Source organism: Catharus ustulatus, chromosome Z (assembly GCF_009819885.2).
Source record: "Catharus ustulatus isolate bCatUst1 chromosome Z, bCatUst1.pri.v2, whole genome shotgun sequence".
In the NCBI taxonomy this organism is placed as follows: domain Eukaryota; kingdom Metazoa; phylum Chordata; class Aves; order Passeriformes; family Turdidae; genus Catharus; species Catharus ustulatus.
Genome location: NC_046262.2, coordinates 27,683,032 through 27,704,022, shown reverse-complemented (window position 1 = coordinate 27,704,022; position 20,991 = coordinate 27,683,032). Strand labels below are relative to the sequence as shown.

At 42.3% G+C, this 20,991-nt stretch overlaps 1 protein-coding gene across 5 annotated transcripts in view; it reads left to right on the top strand.

Annotated features, from left to right (window-relative positions):
• The window catches only part of RFX3 (regulatory factor X3), a 118,939-nt gene that overhangs the window by 37,524 nt on the left and 60,424 nt on the right, over positions 1-20,991 (top strand). The window lies entirely within an intron of this gene.

The following is a 20,991-nucleotide window of genomic DNA, read 5'->3' as shown; positions in this document are numbered from 1 at the left end:
TCCCTTCCACTGCTCCCGCCCAGGGGCCGGCCGGGGATGGAGGAAGTCGCTGGGAGCCCTCAATGGTGCTGAGGGCCCCAGAGCACTCAGAGGAGCCATGGCCAAACACACTGGCTCCTGAAGTGCGGTGAGTTTGTGGCTGTGTGCCCCACAGTGATAACACGTAAGTCTCTGGTCCTGCACCACAGCCAGCACCTGAGGAGGACAGCAAACACCTTGAAAGGGGGAAAACCTTTGAATCACAGGATGTTTATCATATGGTGACTTTTGGAGTTGAGATAAGCCTCAGTCTCCTCAGATCCTGTAATGGCTGACTGTTTCCCCTTAGTGAGAGGACTCAGGAATTGGCAGTGCAGGAACGCAGGCAGGGAGCTCTTCGTGCCTGTGAAGTTCTCTGTCTTGGCACTTTAAAGATCTGTCAGGGAAGAAAGACCCTTTGCTTGTGGTAAGAAAACTTCAGCAGTGAGAGAAGTAAACTCCGGAGGCATTTTCTTTCAAACAGCTGCTCAAACATGGCCACTTAAGAGTCGGTTGCTTAGGACCATATGCAGATGGCTTTGAAAATCATCAGGATGGAGATAGCACAAGCCATTCTATCAGCTAAAACATTTCCAGCAAAAAAAACTTTTCCTGATATTAATTTATGATCTTCCTGTATTTCAGTTATAGGCTGCAGAATGGATATCTGCTCCATTGTGGATCTCTGGGTTGTGGGAGCAGAAACTGTGTCACCATGTTTTTTCCACAGGATTCAAGAATCTCTGTTCCAGCATCTGAATCATGTTTCTCCCTTCTTCTTCTAACCTTGATGTCTGCAATGTTGCTTGTCTTTCTCAGCTGCTGTTGGATAGCTTTTTTTTTTGCCCTGTCTTGGTTATGTTATCACAGGGGCATTGCTGCCATTGCTGTTCAGCTCACCTTTGGTCAGCAGTGAGTCTGTCTTGGAGCCAAGTGGAAGTGGCTCTCGCTGACATAGGGGGAAGTTCCTGAGAGCTTATTGGAGCCAGCCCTGTAGCTCTTCTTCTACCTAGTTGATACAGGAGCCCAGAATTGGACACAGTACTCCCAAGTGTGGCCTCACCAGTGCTGAGCAGAGGCTAGTGATCACCTCTCTTTTCTTGTCTTCAATACTTTGTATAATGCAGCTGGGGATTTTTGTAGCAAAATACAAGCTTGCTTCTTTCAAGGGGAAGAATTCAGGGTGGAGCCTGTTGTGCATATATATGTGCATATCAGTAGTTTAAACTTGAAAAGTGTTTCCTTGGCACATGAATTACAGTAATTTCACAATTATAAGCTGCACCATTTTGACTAAAATTTTGGTCCGAACCCGAAGTGCGGCTTATAATCAGGTGTGGCTGATATACGGACAAAGAACAAAAAGTTGCTGTTTTAGTTTGGAGGACAGGTGTCTGCTGAGAAGGGCAGGAACTTCTCTTTGAAATGGAGAATGTAAACCCCCTCCCTCCAAATTATTATAATTTTGAAATCAAGGGGGTTTCAAGTAAAAATATGGGAATTAGGAATAACAGTTCTTTTCTAGGGAAATTAAAATAGAAATACAGTGCTACAAAGAAACAAACTCCAAACCCTGACAAAGTCAGAGTACAACCTGACACCCTGTCAGGCAGGGTGTTGGTAGCAGTCCCATTAAATGGTGGCTGCATCGTCTTGCAGTGACAGATGTGATTCAGTTGGAGCAGTGCTCCTGTAGAAGGTGCAGTTTCCCTGTGGAGGTCCAGTGGTGATGTGCAGAAATCCGGTTTTCCTCTGGAGTCCAGTGGAGAAAGGGGCTCCCTTAGTGTCCCAAAACCTCTGTTTTTATCTTGGTAAGCAATGTTGGGCTCTTCGTCCTGGCTGGAGCAACTTCCAATGGGATGCAGTAATTTTTTCAGTCACACAGTGGAACTCAATGGGCCATTAGCAGAAAATGACTCGCTGGAGGAAGGATGGGGTGTGAAAAGATAAAGAACAATGCCCCGCCTGGTTTCAATGGATGGTGCATTAGCAGAATATCTTCCATGGAGATAAGGATCACTGCCCCCACCCTCAACAGATGGTGATAGAATAGATACCTTTTATCACACTCTGTATTGTAACGTGTGGTTTATAATCAGGTGCGGCTTATATGTGGACAAAGAATGAAAAGTTGCTGGCACCCAGAAATGCGGCTTATACTCAGTGCGGTTTATAATCGTGAAATTACTCTCATGTTACATGGCATCCAAGTTAAAGTTTAAATATTTGGTGTTTTAAATATGATTCTATTGAGCATATCTGCACTATCTTAGAATTAGTTAGTGCTGCTTTAAAAATAATTTCATGAGTTTTTTGATGTTGTTTTTAGGTTAGGCAAGTATATGTGTGTACATGTACATAAAGGTTGCTAGTTATTTCTTCCATCCTGTAGGTCAGGAACTTATTTTTGTTATGTATGCACAGAAGTTCCTTTTTAATATTTTAGCATTCTGTTTAACAGCTCATTATATTCATGGCAAGTAAAATACGTGCAATTTATTTATATTTTAAAGCAAATTTCTGTTTCCTGAGCAAAGTCTTAAAAAGATTTTAACTTTGTCATATACACCTTGCACTGAGAACTTCAGACACCTTTTCTTTTATTGTACTGTGTCTTGTTAGGTGGTGGTTGTATAATAGCTTTTTCTGTGCACCGTCTCTAAGTGAAAACCATGCAAATGATGATTTAAACTATGGCGCATTTCAAAGTGCAAAACTAATGCATTTTTAACGGTTTGTGTTAGATAGGAGTAACATGCAGGTAGTCTTCTGCAGTGTAGAGAACTTTTGTCCAGGGGCTTGAGGATCATGGGAGAGTATGAGGAGAGACAGGAAGGGAAAGAAGAGAAAAACAGCAGTTCTTGTAAATATCACAAAACTCAGGTAAGAATACTATTGTGACTTCCTCTTATTCTAGGAGATACACCGTCTCTCTTCCAGTAAACAAAATGAAGGGAAGAATATTTCATTAGTGTTTTGTTAGGTGTGGTGTGTGACAACTGTGCAGTTTGTCCTGGTATTCTAGATTTGTGTAATTTCTACTTCATAAGGAAATTTCTGTTTTGCCTGAAGTGTTTAAGCACTGTAGTGGAAAAAGTAGCAAATATGACTGTCTACTTCACTGATTAGTGAGCAGCCTTGACATTTCAAACGTGAGTAGACCATTTAGATTGTGCTTATTTGCAAATACATTATAAAAGTATAGTGGATAGAGCAGGAAATGGAAGAAAAGCTGTCTAATTTTCAAATCCTGTAAGTATTGGCACTGATCTTATTTTGCATTTGGTGTGAGTTGAAGTACCTTTTTTGTCTTGCTTTCTCAAAACATTATCTTGATTCTCCAAAAAGGGAGAATTACTTGGGAACATACCAAATTTGGACATTTTAAGTGACCAGGTATCTTAATTATGGTTGTTCAGCTCTGTGGCTTTTTGGGTTTTTTTGCTTAGAACGAAGACAAAATAAGTATTTTTTTAGGTGAGCGGTGTTGTTTACGTAGAAATTACACAATATAACATAACAAATCAATGTTGACTCACAATGAAAATAAGTCTTGCAGTAGCTTGGCACAATTTTCTACCATAAACTTGAGCTACAATCCACAGAATTAAAGGAGAACTGCTCTTTACCAGAAGTAAAAAATCAGCATTTATCTAAGCATGATGTAGTCAGTGTGATACCTGTCAATTCGTCTCAGATATTAAATGTAAATATAATAGCTGCATTGACATATTGGCTGTGAGCAGTAACACTTCAGCAAACTTGTTTAAAACACATAGCTAGTTATGTGGGGTCTGACAGGCAAGTTTTCTTTTGCAGTCAAGGAACTTGCCTTACAGTGATTGATGGTTTTTGCTTGCTTCGTTGAACTGTAGTAGAACTGCCAGTAATATTTGTCTCTCTACATGCTAAATGAGTGAATAGTGGAGAGTAGCTCAGTTTTTAAGCTCTTCATGCTACAGTTGTCTTCCTAAAGTTACCAAAAAAAAAAAATCCATACTGATTTGTTTTGTGGGCAAGAACTATTTACTGTGAAATTGTAAACAGACTTGAAATATTAGCTCTGTAACAATAAAACCTTTTTGTACTGAAAGACACGTTATACTTTATACAGTGCAAGTTCCAGATGTTGGCATGAGGATGCTCTCTTTCCATGTGAAAAGAATCCAGCATAGCAACACCAGTAATTTTTGCAAAGTGAGAAAGACTCACAGTTTCAGATAAAGCCTTGTGGAACAAAAACTGTAAAGAGGTGCAGTAGGAATCAAACAGTTTTTTTCAGTAAATATAACAAACCTACAACTGTAATGCTGCAAGGATGTGAGCAGTGAAATAAATAATTTTTGTTTCTTAGCTGGAGGCAGGGAGGTATGCTGTAATCCTAGTGAGCAAATAATAATGTGTATGGTGAAGCTCATTCTTAGGCAAAGTTATGTGAACTGGGAAGTATCCTAAGTTATTTCTTAAACCTGACCAACCGTTTGAATTAAATCTTACTATTTCCACCTGTCAAATGGTGGAGAAATTTGATTCATATTTCCGGTTTTCTCTGAGAACTTTCTTTTAATCTCTTAGTTGTGAAGATGATGTACAGATCCAAGCTCATTCTTAATAAGACATTTTACTACCTCAAAAATCTACGTCTTTTTTCTTATATATAGTGTTTTGAACTTCATCTTCCAGTCTGCTTGCACTGTTTTTGAGTCTCACTATTTTGTGTACAACCGCCAGTGGATCAGATGCAGACTGTTGAACCTGGAACCATACAGTCAATAACCTGTCTTAGTTTGATTTGAATTCATTCTTCCTGTAACCAATTTGTCAGTTGCTGCAGTCAGCCATTTTTTTTTCACATTTCTGTGTACAGACTTCTGAAATGTAAGTGAACCCATCTGTAGGAAACTAAAACATTCCAGTTTTTCAATAAAAATCTCTGCTCTTTTGATGCCTGGAAGATGTCTTACTTGCATATAGGTTAATAATTTACTTGGTTTTTTCCCTAAGATATTAGATGGGTTAGAAGAGAGAAGATAGCAATGAGTTATGGGAAGAGCGTTGTTAGTTTTTCTTTAGGTTGAATTAAGAAAACTAAGCACTTTGCGTAATTCTCTGGTTTTTGTTTGTTTTTTTTTTTTTTAAATCAAGATTTAGGTTGTCTTAGAAAAACTACTGGCTTACTGATTTATTTGAGAATTATAGTCACTGTGCTACAGCATAAGCATCATCTTTAGCATTCAGAACACATCATCTCGAAATTGGGTGCTTCTAAGATTATGTGGGGAGGCTACCTCAGATAAATGCTGGTACTGCAATAATCATATTTACCATTAAAAGTACTTGGATGTTTCTGAAGTTATGAAGGTATGTCATGAAATTCAGGAGGCAAGCAATTTACCTGTGAGTCCTCCTTCAGGAACTTACATGTATGTATACTTCTTTTATTAAGGCTGAACAAATCTCTTCTGGTCTGCCATTCCTCCCACATTAAATATATGTGCCTTGTTTTTTTTTTTTTCTTTTTTCCTCTTCTGTGGAGTCCAATGATGGATAGATGGATAGAGCATTTCAGGTGGGGTTTAAAGTCTAGAACTGAGGCACTTGCCTGTTACAGTCAAGTCTACTGTTTGTTGCCCTTACTGCAAGGATATATCAATCTACAGTTCCCATTTTCTGTACTCCTGTTGTGTTGAAATACTTGGTAATTTTTAACATGTCAACACTTAATACATGTTACAGTGTATTGTTGTTTAGGGAGAGCAGAAAGACTTAGTTGAAACAAGTTAAAGTCATACATAATTAAAACTGTCAGGACAAATAAAGCATATGAGAATATTTTTTTCTACTATTATTATTAAAATAGAGAGCACGTAATATGTTGGGATTTGTACCTTTTAAAAATCACAGATATAAATTAAAACACATTCCACTGTCTATTCTTTGAACAATTTAGTCCTTGCAGATTCTCTTTGCAATATAAAATAAAGTTGTCAAAGTATCTTGAAAGATTAATGTTCTACTATAGCAAATACTGTCAAGACAGGAACAATCCTAAGTAGTCTTAGGAAGAGAGAGGACTGTTGTCCATTGATACACAAAATATATCAGATTATGGTTTAGGAACATACAAGCCTTCTGGTAAATCAGAAATACTAAGCCACCAATTTGTGGTTGGTCTAGGACCTAAAGTTATTCAAAATACAACATTTAAGGGGTTTTTTTCCATCGTAAGTTCCATATTTTCAGGTTCCACACCTTCACATGAATTATTTGATCAGTTCCTAGGTCTGAAAGTTTAATTTCCTCAAAATAACTTCAGAATTTTTTTTTCAGTTAAGGGAGTTCAGAGGATACATCTGCCTGGTGTTGTGCAGACCATGATGCGCAGATTATGCCAGTATTCAGGGCTGACTGAGGCTTCAAGACAGATTTAATTACTCTGATTCTAAAGAAGAGTTCCCGCATAATTCATGACTGAACGTGATCAGTAAAGAAGCTTTGCACCGAAGTGTTCACAGCATTTGGCTCATTCTTCTTGGCTTCATTGTCAGTGCTTCTGACAGAACACAGAAGCACTGCATTTTATTCTTTGGAATATTTGTAGATTTAAGTATGGTTGAAATCCATCTGGCACCTAAACCCCATGCAGGTGCTCAGTCACTTCCTCACCAGCAGGATGGTGGAGAGAATCAAAAGGGTTATACCTGTGTTTAGTTGTGGTCAGTTGTACTGGCTGTGTCCCCTCCCAGCCTTTTGCATGCCCCCAACTTACTTACTGGTGGGGTGGTACAAGAAGCATAGAAGGCCTTGGTTCTGTGCGAGTGCTGTTCAGCAGTAAGAAAAGTACCTATATAATTAACCCCGTGTTCAGTACAAATTCAAAACCCAACCCAATATCAGCCACTGTGAAGAAAATTACCTCTACTCCCCCTAAACCCAGCACATTCCAGCCCTTATTTCCTGTCATTTACATAATGCTCAGGTCCTATGCTAGTCAGTATGTCTTTACTAACCACTACCCCGTTTCCATTGTTTGATATAATACACAGATAGCATTCCATTAGTCTGAGGATCACCTCAGCAAAATGTTCATAAAATATCCGTGGAATTTGTTTAGTCCATGACTTTGGGCTCCGTCTGTGCTGGTGGTCACTTGAGACAGGGGCGATGGTGTTTTGCATGAATTAACTGAGCACCAAAGCGAGGTCAGATCAGCGCTGCACTGGAACTACTTCTTGTAAGTTTTCTCCTCCATTGGTTTGGGTGGTTACTGTCATGGTAATTCCTGTAAGATGTAACTCAAATCACAGCTTACAGCAACAGTTTAAAGCTATATCCATTACAAGCTCTGTCCCTCATCCTTTTGAGCCAGGATTTATGGTTTAACATTGCAGTGAACTCTTTCACTTGTTCCAACCATGCCTAACAGCAGCGGGTTCCTGCTCTGGTCCGCCATTAACCTCCATGGGCTGCAGAGAGACAGTGTGCCTCACCATGGTCTTCACCAAAACAGTCTCCTGGGGAATCTCTTGCTTCCCCTCCTCCATCATGGGCACCACCCGCAGGAGACAGTTCTCCATAAACATTTTCAGTGTGGGTCCTTGTCACAGGCTGTAGCTCTTCATGACCTGTGCCAGCCTGAGGTGCAGTCCTTCAGAAGCAGCATGCTCCAGCATGAGTCCCTCATAGGGTCACAAGTCCTGCCAGCAAACCTGCTCCAGGGTGGTCTCCTGTCTCCATGCATCCACAGGTCCTGCCAGAAACTTGTTCCAGCATGAGCCTATCACAGTCACAGCTGCTTTCAGTCATCCAGCTCCTCCACTGTGGGGTCCTCCATGGACTTCAAGTGGATAGCTACTTCTGCATGAACTCATTCTTCTACTCAGGTTCACATTGATGTTCCACCTTGTCCAGTACAGCAGCACAGAAAACTGCAGCAACACCCTGGCTACCTGCCAGCCCAGACACTTTGCCATGGCTGTTTTCAAAATGCTCTGGAGCGCAACACAGTAAGGTGATCAGCAGCACAGCGCTGCAAGGAGCAGCAAAGGCAACAAGTGGCCACTAATGAGCACTAGACTAATATTCAGTCAGGCGAGTAAACTCCATGGCAAGCACAGGAGCGTGCTTATTACTAGCTAAACAGCATTAGGTATAAATTTGGTCTAGTACATTTGAGTCAAATCTGTTGTAGTCTTGAACCCTTTGTACTTCACAGTGACCACCAAAAAGAACTGTTATGAATTAACCCCAGCTACCAGCTAAGCTCCATGCAGCTTCACTTCACTGCCGGTGGGATTGGGAAAAGAATTGGAAAAGTGAGAAAACTCATGGGTTGAGATAAAACCAGTTTAATTGGGAAAACAAAAGCCGCATACACAAACAGAATAAAACCCAAGAAATTAATACAGTGCATTCCATGGACAGGTAGGTGTTCAGCCGTCTTCAGGAGAGCAGAGCCCTATCACACATAATGGTGGCATGGAAAGGCAAACACGATTGTTCCAAATGTCCCTCTCTTCTTCCCCCCAGTTTATATGCTGATGTTCTAGCCTTGAATCCTCCCAACCTCCTGTGCATGACAGTGTCATGCAACCACCAGCATGACAGTGTCAAAACCAAAAAAGATCTTGGCTCTGTGTAAGCCCTGCTCAGCAAGAGCAAAAGAAGCTCTATTTTATCAACCCTGTGTTCAGCAAAAACCCAACACATAGTCCCACACCAGCCACCGTGAAGAAAATTAACTCTATTCCAGCCAAAATTACATGATTACTATAGATTTTTTTCTTTTTCTTTCTTTCTTTTTTCTTTAATTAATGCTCTTTCATCAGGAACATAAGAAAGGATAAGAATAATATGGGACCTGAGGGTAATTTGGGAGAAGGGTGTGAGGATAAGGAAGGCTTCTTTGGCTACGCAGCTGCTAGGTGCAGAATTACAACTGTAAATGAATATGGTGAAGTTCATCAGGACACTGTATGTCCTTATAATCTTCTACATTCTCTGCCTGTTGATATCTTAATTCTTTTCTAATTGCATTGTATCTCAGAATTATCTTGCATTTCTAATGCTTTCTTCTTCATTTTCAGGTGAGTTGACACCATACCAAGCAGAATCTCAGTTGCAGCTAAGTTGTGAATTATTGCAGCTGTTATTACTGGGTAATTGGGGACTGTTGTAATGGTAATATTGCTAGAGACATGGATCAAATCTCAGAATTTCAGGCACGCGATTTTTTATGCTCGGTTACTATCTGGTTAGTCTGTTACAAGCTAAGAATCAAGCACTAATCAAATGCATTGGTCTTTGGTTTCTTCAGAGGGTTGATACCTTTTTTCAGACATCTTTCCCTTAATCTGTTTCCTGCAAATAGTTGCAGACCGTGGCACACAATTCAGTATGATAGAATACTTTTCTTCTGATTCTTAATCGTTCTTTTTAGGTGTCTAGGTATAATGTGAACGAGAATTTATTTCATTTTTCTGTTTTAAGCAAGCAGTGTAATGTCTCAGAGCAAGAGTAAAATGATATGTTTCACAAATAGACCTTCTCAGTACAGGCAAGGAAAGCTCCCAGGAAAGATATGCATCAGATGATGCCTCAGTCATTAGCAAAGTAAAATAGTCACTAACTTGTCTCTTGTCATGCATGATATACATCCTTAAGAAATAAAATTGCAGATTGAGGAAGACAGAAGTGGGAGAAACTGGTGAGATTTTATCTGTTCCGTTAATATCCATTACATATAGTTATCCCTGAAGTAAGCCTGCAGATATCCCAACTGTAAGCCTTGCATGTTACCCAGGTCAATAGAAAGGATTTGTCTTAGCTTGCTTCTTTGTCTTAAGCCAATATAGCTGTTATAGGTGTTAGTTGTAATATTCTTGTTGAAATCTCCTTTCTTGTACTTTCATAGATAAAAGACAGCTGTAGGTTCTGTATTTAGTAACCAAAGGGATTTCACATTTAGCCAAGAGAGCCATTCCGACTTGAATCAGCAACTTGAATCAGTGTGGTCAGCAGGACCAGGGCAGGGATCGTCCCCCCATACTCGGAGTTGATGAGCTCAAATCTTGTGTTCAGTTTTCTGCCCCTCACTACACGAACACTGAGGTGCTGGAGCCTGTCCAGAGAAGGGCAATGGACTGGGGAAGGGTCTGGAACACCAGTCTGATGAGGCGGAACTGAGGGTGTTCAACCTGAAGAAAAGGAGGCTCAGAGCTCTATGACAGCCTGAAAGGAGATTGTAGCAAGATGGGGGTCAGCATCTTCTCCCAGGCAACAAATGACTGTACAAAGGGAAATGGCCACAAGTTGCCTAGAGGGGTTCAGATTGGATATTAGGAAAATTTTTTTATTGTAGTTGAGCACCGGTATGGGCTGCCCAGGGAACTGGTAGAGTCAGTATCCTTGGTAGTGTTCAAATAATGAGTAGACATGGCACTTTGTGCTGTGGTTTACTGGCTGTGGTAGTGTTTGGTCAAAGTGTTTGATCTTGGAGGTATTTTCCAGTATTAATGATTCTACGATTCTGTGATAATTTATCATCATTTTTCAGAGCCTAAGCCTGAGATATTTAGAATATATGTCTCTAAAAACTTTCAGTGTGTCAACAGTATTTTTCACTCAGAGTACTGTTCTGTATCATGAGGAGAGTATCACATAGTAGGAACAGGAGCTATGGAGAGTAAATGTCCAAATGGTATAATACAGACAATGTGATACTTTTTTTATTTAAACGTGTAATTAATACATGCATATTAGTAAATTTTTCTAGCATAAATTTAGTTTTGTTGTGTGCTACTACCAAAACACTTTCTTTTAAAATAATATAAAAATTTTATTATACTGCAATGCAATACTTTCAGCAAAAATACAGAATTTCACCCTAGCTCAAAGGTGTTGTATACACAGGGTGCTATCACATAGTTATCCGCTCACTGTAGTATGTGTATTAGGCACTTCAGTTGAATATTGTGGGGATTAGGATTATATGTTGGTATCAATGCTGTCTGCATAAAAATCATGTGAAGTATGTGTGAGAGCCTGAAACACTGTTTCCAATGTTTTGAACTGCTTCAGCTTCTCAAAAACTGAAATATTAAGATTTATGCATCCTATCTAAAAAACCCCAAAACTTTAACCATTTGGAATCTGATAATTTTGTGATGTGTGGATTTTGAAGCAAAGTTTGCTGTAGTTCGGAATAAGGGAAAAGATGTCTCTCTTAATTTTCTTTTTCTCTTGGATGCACAATCTTGCATTAGAACTATTGTTCTCTAATATGATGTAGCAAGACAGAATCATGTTTAACCTTTTATTCTGTACATGTTCCAAAATCTAAAGATATTTTAATATTGAATTACTTTTAGTTTCTAGAGAGTACTAAATAGCTCTTCAAGAGCTTTCATCAGTCTTTATCCTAAGCCTTCTTTCCTATCCAGTGACTGTAAATTCTAATTTGGCAAATGATATTGATTATATCAACCTGAATATGATGTGAGGTTATTGGGTGAAACCTCTTTTTTTTCCTGTCCTTTTCTTTTTTGTCTTCTTTTTTTAATTGGCTTCCCCCATTCCTATTCATAGGGAAGTCATAGATTGTCACCTGTCTCACCATCTGTTTAACTACTGCTAAGGTGATGGGTAAAGGAAGAAAATTAACAACACAGCCATTGGGCAATAATTCTGGCATGAATTGTTTCCTTCTTCTTGTACCTGGTGAGGAAATGGCTAAATGAAGCATTTGAAAGATGTCAGTGTATTACTAATAGCACATTTAACAATATTTATCAATATTTATTGAAATATTTATTTAAATATTTATCAGTATTTAACACTTTTAAGTGTTAAATTGTAACATGGGCTAAGGCAGAGCTGAGTCTTTTCCATGGTGCCCAGTGTAGGTACTAGAGGCAGTAACAGGTGGTCCTCTCTCAACCTGAACCAAAGCTTTTTCTATGAGAGTGACCAAGGATGGGCACAGGTTGTCCATAGAGGCTGTGGAGTTCCTGTTCTTGACTATATTCAAAAGTCACCTGGACATGGTCTTGGGCAGAAGGGTAGAAGCCACTTGAGCAGGTACCTTCAGTCTCTGGGATTGTACTATCATTTGGTGAAAGTCCAGCAGTAAGAATCACAAACAGAAAATTCATGACACAGAGGTGATACATGGAGAACATAAGCTGTTTCCTCTAATACTGCTCATTCTATTAATGAAGTAGATTTTTCCAGCTATGTTTTGACTTTTTCATTTTATGTTTTGGTCTACTGAGTGATTAAAATAAATATAATCTCCATTTTGACATCAGTTTTTCTCCCTTTATTTCAATATTATCAGGTACACATTCAGTCTTTTTATGAAAGGACTCCAGCACAATATCATATTAGGAGAAAAAAAACCTACCCAAACACCCATAAGTCACTTCTGAAGCAACCTAGACATCTCTTTTCATAACTGTATAAATGATGCAGAAGCATAAAAAGCAGGTGATTCTCCTGCTTTCATATTCTTCCTCAGAAAGTAATCGAAATACATTTTGTTGTCAATAATTTTGAAAGGTTTGAAGAAATAGCGCTGTACATGTTAGACTTTATCATTAATTCTGCTGTTATCATTATTGCCTTAGAATAAGATCTTGGCTCAAGCTTGAAATTTCATTTGATACTGTAACTATCATTTTGCATAGAGATATTTTTGGGAGATTGTGAACATGCTCATTCCAGCCCATGACGGTTATTCTAATATAATAAAGACAGATGCCTCTGTATCTGAAAAATATCTGAGTACTATTAAAGATGCATAATACTTGACTAACTTTGAATTAAAAGCCATAATATACTAGACTTAGCAGTATGAATAGCAACTTGGAAAGCACACTAAACTTGTAGAAGTGTTCTGTAATAAAATTCTTTATCAAAATTTGTTTCTGGTTAAACACTACAAAATACCATCCCAACAAGGAAGTTCCTGTAAATTTCATCCTCAAGACTGTTTAGATTATTTCCTAAAGACTTTTTTCTATCTGAAAAAAAAACTAAACTGTAAAGTCAGAGAGCTTATGTCCCTCTATTGCTACCATTCAGTCATGTTTGCTATCCCAGCAAGTCACCATCATCTCAACAAGATGATAGTCTTGCAAGTGCGCAGAGGTCTCTATTCCTCATGTTTTTTCATTGTGCTGGGTGTGAGGCCGTTGTATACCCCTTCATATATGAGCTCTTCAGACAGGCACTTCAGCATGCTGATTTCTGAATGAAAGTCTGTGTGTCTTCCTCATACAGATGTCTTGTAGCCACTTCCTTGCTCGTATGCATGTGCTTGAGATGACCCTGCTTAAGCCTCATTTTTGGATTGTGTGTTGCCTTTCATTCATGTCACCCCAGGCCTTTGCTTGTCAAACTGTCCACTACTCCTTTACAGGGCTGCTGTAAATCTTTCCCTCCCCATATCACTCCTGGTTCCAGTCCCTTCTTACCAGGTCAGCTGTCATGCTGGCAATGAGGCACATCCCATCTCTCCTAAGTTGTTAGCCTCAGAGAATGTTCTATGGTCATAAAAAGCCAAAGTCCTGTTGCCAGTACCAGTTCTACAACAAAACGTTGACATGCAGTATCAGTGCCTTCTTCCTCACACCCTTTCACCCAGGATGAAGGAAAACACTACTTGGACTTTTCTACTCTCAGAATCTCAAAGCTTTATCCTGTTTGTGAATGTACAGTAATTTCACGAATACAAGCCGCAGCAATTTGACAAAAATTTTGGTGGAAACCCGGAAGTGCAGCTAATAGTCGGGGGCGGCTAATATGTGAATAATTTTCTGACATTTACAACCCCAGACGTGCCTGCCAGAGTGCCGAGCCAAGCACTGGCCAGTAAAAGCCGGCATTTCGCAATTGTTACAGTGTTACCGTGTTGCCCTGGCTCCCTGCAGGCAGCACGGGGGGCGGGGAGAGAGGCGGGAGAGCTCTCTTCTTCCCTCCTCTGCCGCAGCCCAGGGGAGGGGGGGGGGGGGGGCGCCACCATTACCGCGGCCTGGGGAGGAGGGGGGGGGGGCTGCGCCGTCATTGCCGCGGCCCGTGGAGGACGGGGGGGGGGCGCCGCCATTGCCGCGGCCCGGGGAGCCGACGGGAGCCCTGCGCAGCCATTGCCGCGGCCCAGGGAGGGCGGGGGGAAGTGCGCGCCGCCATTGCCGCGTCTCGGGGAGCCGACGGGAGCCCCGCGCAGCCATTGCCGCGGCCTGGGGAGGAGGCGGGGTGCTTTGTCCGCGCCCGCCGCCGGCGCCACGGGCGCGGGAAAGCTCCGTCCCCGCCCGCCGCCGCTGCCGTAGGAGCGGGGGAAGCTCCGTCCTTGCCTGCCACTGCGGGGCAACGCCGACCCGGGGTGACCGAGCCCAGTGGCAGCGGCGGCCGGCCCCGAGCGGTAGCACTGGGCTGGGCCACCTGGCCCCGTCAGCGGCCCCTAGCGGGCCGAGCCTGCACAGCCTTAGCTCAGCCAGTAAACCCCGCCCTCCCGCGGTTCTGTTACTAATTGCACGCGGGTCCTCGCTGCGAACGACAGAGCGGCTTATATTTGGGTGCGGCTTATCTATGGACAAAAACCGAAGTATTTGCCAACACCCAGAGATGCGGCTTATACTCAGTGCGGCTTGTATTCGTGAATTTACTGTAATCTCGATGCTGGTATATAGTGATAGATAGGGCTGCCATGTAATACTGATTAATTTTCCAGCAAGAGTACAGTGATTTCATTAATACAAGCCACGCGGAGTGTAAGCCGCACTCCCATTGTTTTTGACAACGTTAATGTCTTTGTCAATAAAAAAGCCACACCTGAATATTAGCCGCACTTTCGTTCGTAGCGAGGATCCGTGTGCAACTTTCACAAATTTGCCAATTAATAACAGGATCGCGGCATAGCGGGGTTTACTGGCTCGAGGCGGGGCCAAGCAGGCTCGGCCCGCTCATGGTTGCCGACGGGGCTGGGTGGCTCAGCTCGGCGCTACGGCTCGGCGGGGCCACTCGGGGTCGGCTAGGGGGTGCTGTCGCTGCTGCCACCAGGTTCGCTCGCCCCCCGCTCCCGTCTGCACCGCCGCCGCTGCGTTTGCTCGCCCTGGCGGGCACTGCAGGCCCCCGCACCGCCGGGCTCCCCCACACTGCTGGCTCCGGTTCTGCTGGGCTCCCCTGCACTGCTGGGCTCCCCTGCACTGCTAGCCCCGGTTCTGCTGGGCTTCCCCATGCCGCCGGGCAGCCCCGCCAGCCAGGCTTCAGGCTTCTGCCATGCTCCCCTGCACAGCCGGGCTCCCCCACACTGCTAGCCACAGTTCCACTGGGCTCCCCTGCACTGCTAGCCCCAGTTCTGCTGGGCTCCCCTGCCCTGCTGGCCCAGGCTCTGCCACCCACCCCCCGCACCGCTGGCCCCGTCTCTACCAGGCTTTCCCACCTCTACCGGGGCCGGCCGGGCTCCAGCTTGGCTTGGGGCTGCCGCGGGCTCTCACTTCCATGTTAGCAGCTTTTAGAATTTTGTTAACATATTAGCCGCCCCGGAGTACTAGCCGCACTTCCGGGTTTCCACCAAAATTTTGGTGAAAATGGTGCGGCTTGTATTCATGAAATTACTGTAAATACAATTTTGATGGTTTCAAAGGTAAAATTAGTAAGTAGATCAAAGCGAGAGCATCATGAAGTAGTCATTCATTCTAATGTGCTGTGATCTGCTGGCAATACAGAATTTCATTATGACTGCTGTTGACTAATACTCTTCTTAGGTACTTAGTAAACTGATCATCAAGACAATGCTTTTTATATTATGAACTTCCTTGTAAGTAGTTACCAGGAGTTCCTACTTCCACAGGTCCCTTACAGTGTGCATCTCTGTATCTCACCTTTTTGTTTGTTACTTTTTTGCAGGGTTTTACTTCTCAGAAGTATATGTGTAAGTCCAGAGAGGCAACTTCTAAAACTTCCTTCTGCTCCATTCAGTTAAACTGTTACTCCTCCATAAATCTGAAAAGCTGAAAAAAGAGTATGGAAATTTTTATTAATAACTGCAATATTTAGCAACTAATACCAGGCAGAGTCCAGCTGCCTACTTTGGTATTCACAGGAACCTTGGGAGAAGACAAACAATCAAATAGTGTTTTTTAAGAAACTGGGGTTCTTACATGAAAATACATTACTATCTAGAAACTACTGTGATATTCTGTTCTGCCTCTGTGAATAGCTTGTAATCTGTCTTCTGCTCTGTGACTAACAACAACACTATTAGGAAGCAAATTATTAATAAAATTTTTGTTTATACTAAAATTGAAAAGGAATGCTTATGTGAAACTAGTGTATTACTGAAAACTATTTCCATTTATACTCTTGTTCGAGAGCCAAGTATTCTGTATTAATTGTTGGAACTTAATGTTCTGAGAAGTTTTCCTTTATTGTGAAACACATTATGTTGCTGCAAATTCTTAATTAGTATATTGGCTATTCATCATTATAAATAGATAAGATCTTAAGATTAGCCTTTTATTCTGACTATTAAAAGCCTGCCATTACTGGATGTGATTACGAAATCTAGTTCAGTTTATCTTCTGTGATGTTTTGTTTAGGCTTCTAGAGGAGAAAAAAGAAATTTCCTGCTGCACTTGAAAGTAAATTACAGGCTTTCATTTTCTGCATTGAATTAAAGCCCGCTACATTATTTGATCTAGACAATAAAGCATATGTAGCTGAACAAAACTTTGCAAACTCTGGTCGCTTAAAGAAGTAAATTAGTTCAGTGCGAACTAGTCCAGGAAGAAAATAAATTGTAATCTGACACATTTTAACAATCTCTTATGATAAGTAATAGAGCAAGTTGTACTCTTAAATCATTCTGTCTTCATATTTCAAATCTAGAAAACAGAAGGATTCCAACTGAGAATTTGGGTATATTAAAAATCTTTAGGAAATTTAGCAGACAACATGAAACTGAACGAATACATAGGAAAGGAATAATTTTCAGCATACTAGCTTTACGTAAGTTCTGCCCATTATCCTGAGAAATACTAACCGTGTTGCATTCAGCAGCTGGGTCCCGACAGTATCTTTTCCCACTTGGAGGGGTTAATTAGTCTTCTTTCAGAATGTGACCTGTTTAGCTTACATTCACATCATGCAACAAGCACTGGCTATACAAAGCAATACCATTAACAGATGGGTGTGTCCAACTGCTTAATTAGGCAGAATAAAAAGGACCTTGTCAAACATTCATCTGTTGTTTGTCATACACCTGACAGTCCAATTAAGCAAGTATGATGTCTTTTCTGCTGTAATATTCACTCCTTTACTTACATAGAGTGTCAGTGAAAAAGTGGGAGAGTCTTCATTTAGATTATTTTTGTGGCTTTAATTCTAGCCAACAGCCAAACCTCCACAACCACTCACTCACTCTCCCACCAGTGGAGTTGGGAAGAGAATCAGGAGGGTAAAAGCTGAAGAGCTCAGGAGTTGAGATAAAAACAGTTTAAAAGGGAAAGCAGAAACCACACACAAGCAAAGTTAAACAAGGAATTAATTCAGGGCTTCCCATGGGCAGGCAGGTGTTCAACCATCTCCAGGAGAGCAGGGCCCCATCACACATAATGGTGACCTGGGAAGACAAACATCATTGCTCCTAATGCCCCCTTCTTTCTCCTTCTTCATCCCACTTTATACACTGAGCATGATGCTGTATGGTCTGGAATATCCTTTTGGTCAGTTTGAGTCTCTTGTCCTGGCTGTCTCCTCCCAGCCTCCTAAGCAGCCCCAGTCCCCTCATCAGTGTGGCAATACCAAAGGCAGAAAAGGCCTTGGTTCTGTGCAAACCCTACTCAGCAATAACAAAAACATCTCTGTATTATCAACCCTGTGTGTGAAGAAGAGTAATAACTAAAACCAGCAGCATGCTCTCAATATTGATGCAATGTAAAGGAATTACGCTGACTGCATGACTGACACAATGCTAGAAAAAATTCCAATAAATAGGATGATGCTTAAGATTGACTGTCAAACCATATCATATGGCACTAGCAGGAAAAACCTGTACAGTATACTGAACTACTTTAAAATTTTGCATTTAGGATAGAGACTTAAACCAAAACAATGGAAGCGGTCCTGGCTGAATGCCAGGTGCTCACCAAAAGCACTCTATCACTCCCAGCTGGACAAGGGAGCTCATTGATGAAGATAACAACAGGGAAAGATCACTCACCAATTACCATGACAGGCAAAAGAGATTCAACTTGGGGAAAATTATTTTAATTTATTGCCAATCAAATCAGGGTAGGATCCTAGGAAATAAACCTAAATCTTCAAAACACCTTCCCCTCACCCTCCACTTCTTCCCAGGCTTAACCTTTTTCCTGAGTCTTCTATCTCCTCCCTTCCAGCAGCACAGGAGAATTTGGAATGGGGATTACCATCAATACCTCACACATTGTTTCTCAGGGGGTGAACTCATACTTTTCCTCAGCTTCTGTGCAGGGTGCCTCCTACAGGAGATAGTCTTCCATGCGTTTCTCTATGAGTCATTCCTGTGGGCTACAGTTCTTCACAAACTGCTCCAGCATGAGTCCCTTACATAGGGTGCAGGCCTTCAGGACCAGGCTACTCCAGCGTGGCTTTCCCTTGGGGTCACAAGTCCCTCCAGCAAACCTGCTCCAGTCTCAGCTCAGGCTGCTGAGATTCTCCTGCTCTTCCATTGATATGTTTACAGGTTCTCTCATATATTTTCACTCCTTTCTTCTGTGACTGCAATTTGCTTCTGCTCAATAACTTTTCCCCCCTTCTTAGATATCTCAGAGGCACTACCACTGCCACTGATGGGCTCAGGGCTCAGCTTTGGTTGGCGATAGTTCATCTTGGATCCAGCTGGCACTTTCTTCATCAGACATAGGGGAAGCTTCTGGCAGCTTCTCAGAGAAGCCATCCATGTAGTCCCCCTCACTTGCTACCTAAACCTTGCCAGACAAACACAATACCCATCTCTCCTCCCTCACCTGTTCTTTCTGAACAGCCTGTAACCGTTGATGGCTGCATTCCCACCTATGGGTTTCATCATACTGTCTTTGAGTAATGGCAACTAGATTGTAACTTTCTAGCAGCATGGAGGCTTCCAACTCCTCCATATTTATTGTGCGGACATCCATTTTAATTGTTAGGATTTTAACATATAAGTGTAATCTGAAGTTCTCTTTCTTTCTTCTTTTTCTTTTGTATGCTGATTTATGTCGGGTGTGCTGGGTTCTGAAGTACATCCACTGCTTAAAAGTAGAGGGTTCAGTTAACATGAAACTGAGAGTCTGTTGATAATCTGAAATCAGTTTGATCAAGAAATTATCTGTCTTTCTGAATATTTCAGAAGAGGAATTTAAATCAATCAAGTGTGCCATAGGCATGGTTTCCTGGAATTTAAACCGAGACTGGTCCTAATTGGCAAGGTCCTGGCCCTCTAGCCTGATCTTATGCCATATTTATATACCTGTTTCCTGCTTTGCAGTGGCTACAGTAATTCCACGATTACAAGCTGCACGGACTATAAGCCACATCTCTGGGTGTTGGCAAACATTTCGTTCTTTGTCCATACACAAGCCGCACCCAATTATAAGCTGCTCTGTCGTTCGCAGTGAGGACCCGTGTGCAACAAAGTTGCCAAATAGTAACAGAACCGTGGCATGGCGGGGTTTACTGGCTCAACTCGGGCCGTGCGGGCTCGGGGCTGCTGACAGGGCCAGGTGGCCCAGCTCGGCGCTGCCACTCGACGGGGCCGCTCGGGGCCAGCCACTGCCGCCACCGGGCTTGCTCGCCCCGACCCGGCGCTGCGCTGTGGTGGCAGGGGGACACGGAGCCCGCCAGCACCCGCAGCAGTGGTGGGAAGTGGGGATGGAGCCCGCTGGCACCCACGGCGGCGGCTGCAGGAGGGGATGGAGCCCACTGGCACCCACGGTAGTGGTGGCAGGAGGGGACAGGAACCCCCTGCCTCCCCCCAGGCCGGGGGGCCAGCAGGAGGGGGCCCCCCGTCTCTCCCCCGGGCTGCTCTGCCTGAAGGAGGGAGCTCCCCTGCCTTCCCCACCCCCCGCGCTGCCTGCATGGAGCCGGCTCCACCCGCTGTGCAACAGAGTAACCAATGTGTAACAATCGGGTAAAGCCGGGTTTTACTGGCAGGTTGCTTGACTCAGCACCTCGGTTTGCACTTCTGGGGTTGGAAATGTCAGAAAATTATTCACATATTAGCCACTCCTGAGTGTAAGCCGCATTTCCGGTGTGGGAGCAAAATTTTAGGCAAAATGGTGCGGCTTGTAATTGTGAAATTGCTGTACATTTGAATGCAAAGTGAGCTAGAGATAGTTGGAGGGAGGAACTGTGGAAACCCAGTCTTAAACCAGCTTAAACTGCTGTCTTGAGAGGAAAGTTTGCTGTTGACAGCTGGTTCTGTTGTCAGGCAAGAACACTGAATTTTTTTGGTACAGTAATTAATTCCTCCTACTATCTAGTGGTATGTCCCTCAAATGTTTTATTATGGGGAGCTTCATATTTGGTGGTGATGGTGGTAGGGATTAAAGTCCTGTTTCTTCAGTGTCAGCAATCTGGGTCTCATGAGTTAAATTGAAAAAAAAAATAATTGCATAGGTCATTCTAAGTATCTATAGATTTTTTTTCCATATTAATCTCTTATTATGCATGATAAAGCTACTCATTTTTAGTGACAGTAGTTCTCAGATTGCCAAAGTATTCCATAGCTAATACGGATTGATAGAGATTGAGGACAGTAAAATTTCTCACAGAATATTTGGATTACAGTCTAATTACAGCCTACTAATTTGTATTTGTTCACTGTGATTCTTCATAGACACATACAGTCTTCCGTTTTGAAGGTACCAGGTGAAGAAGAATCTTTCTCATCTGTTTATTATTTTCACTGGTTAATCATCCACTGCTTGAAAGAAATTTAAGAAGAAAGTGAAA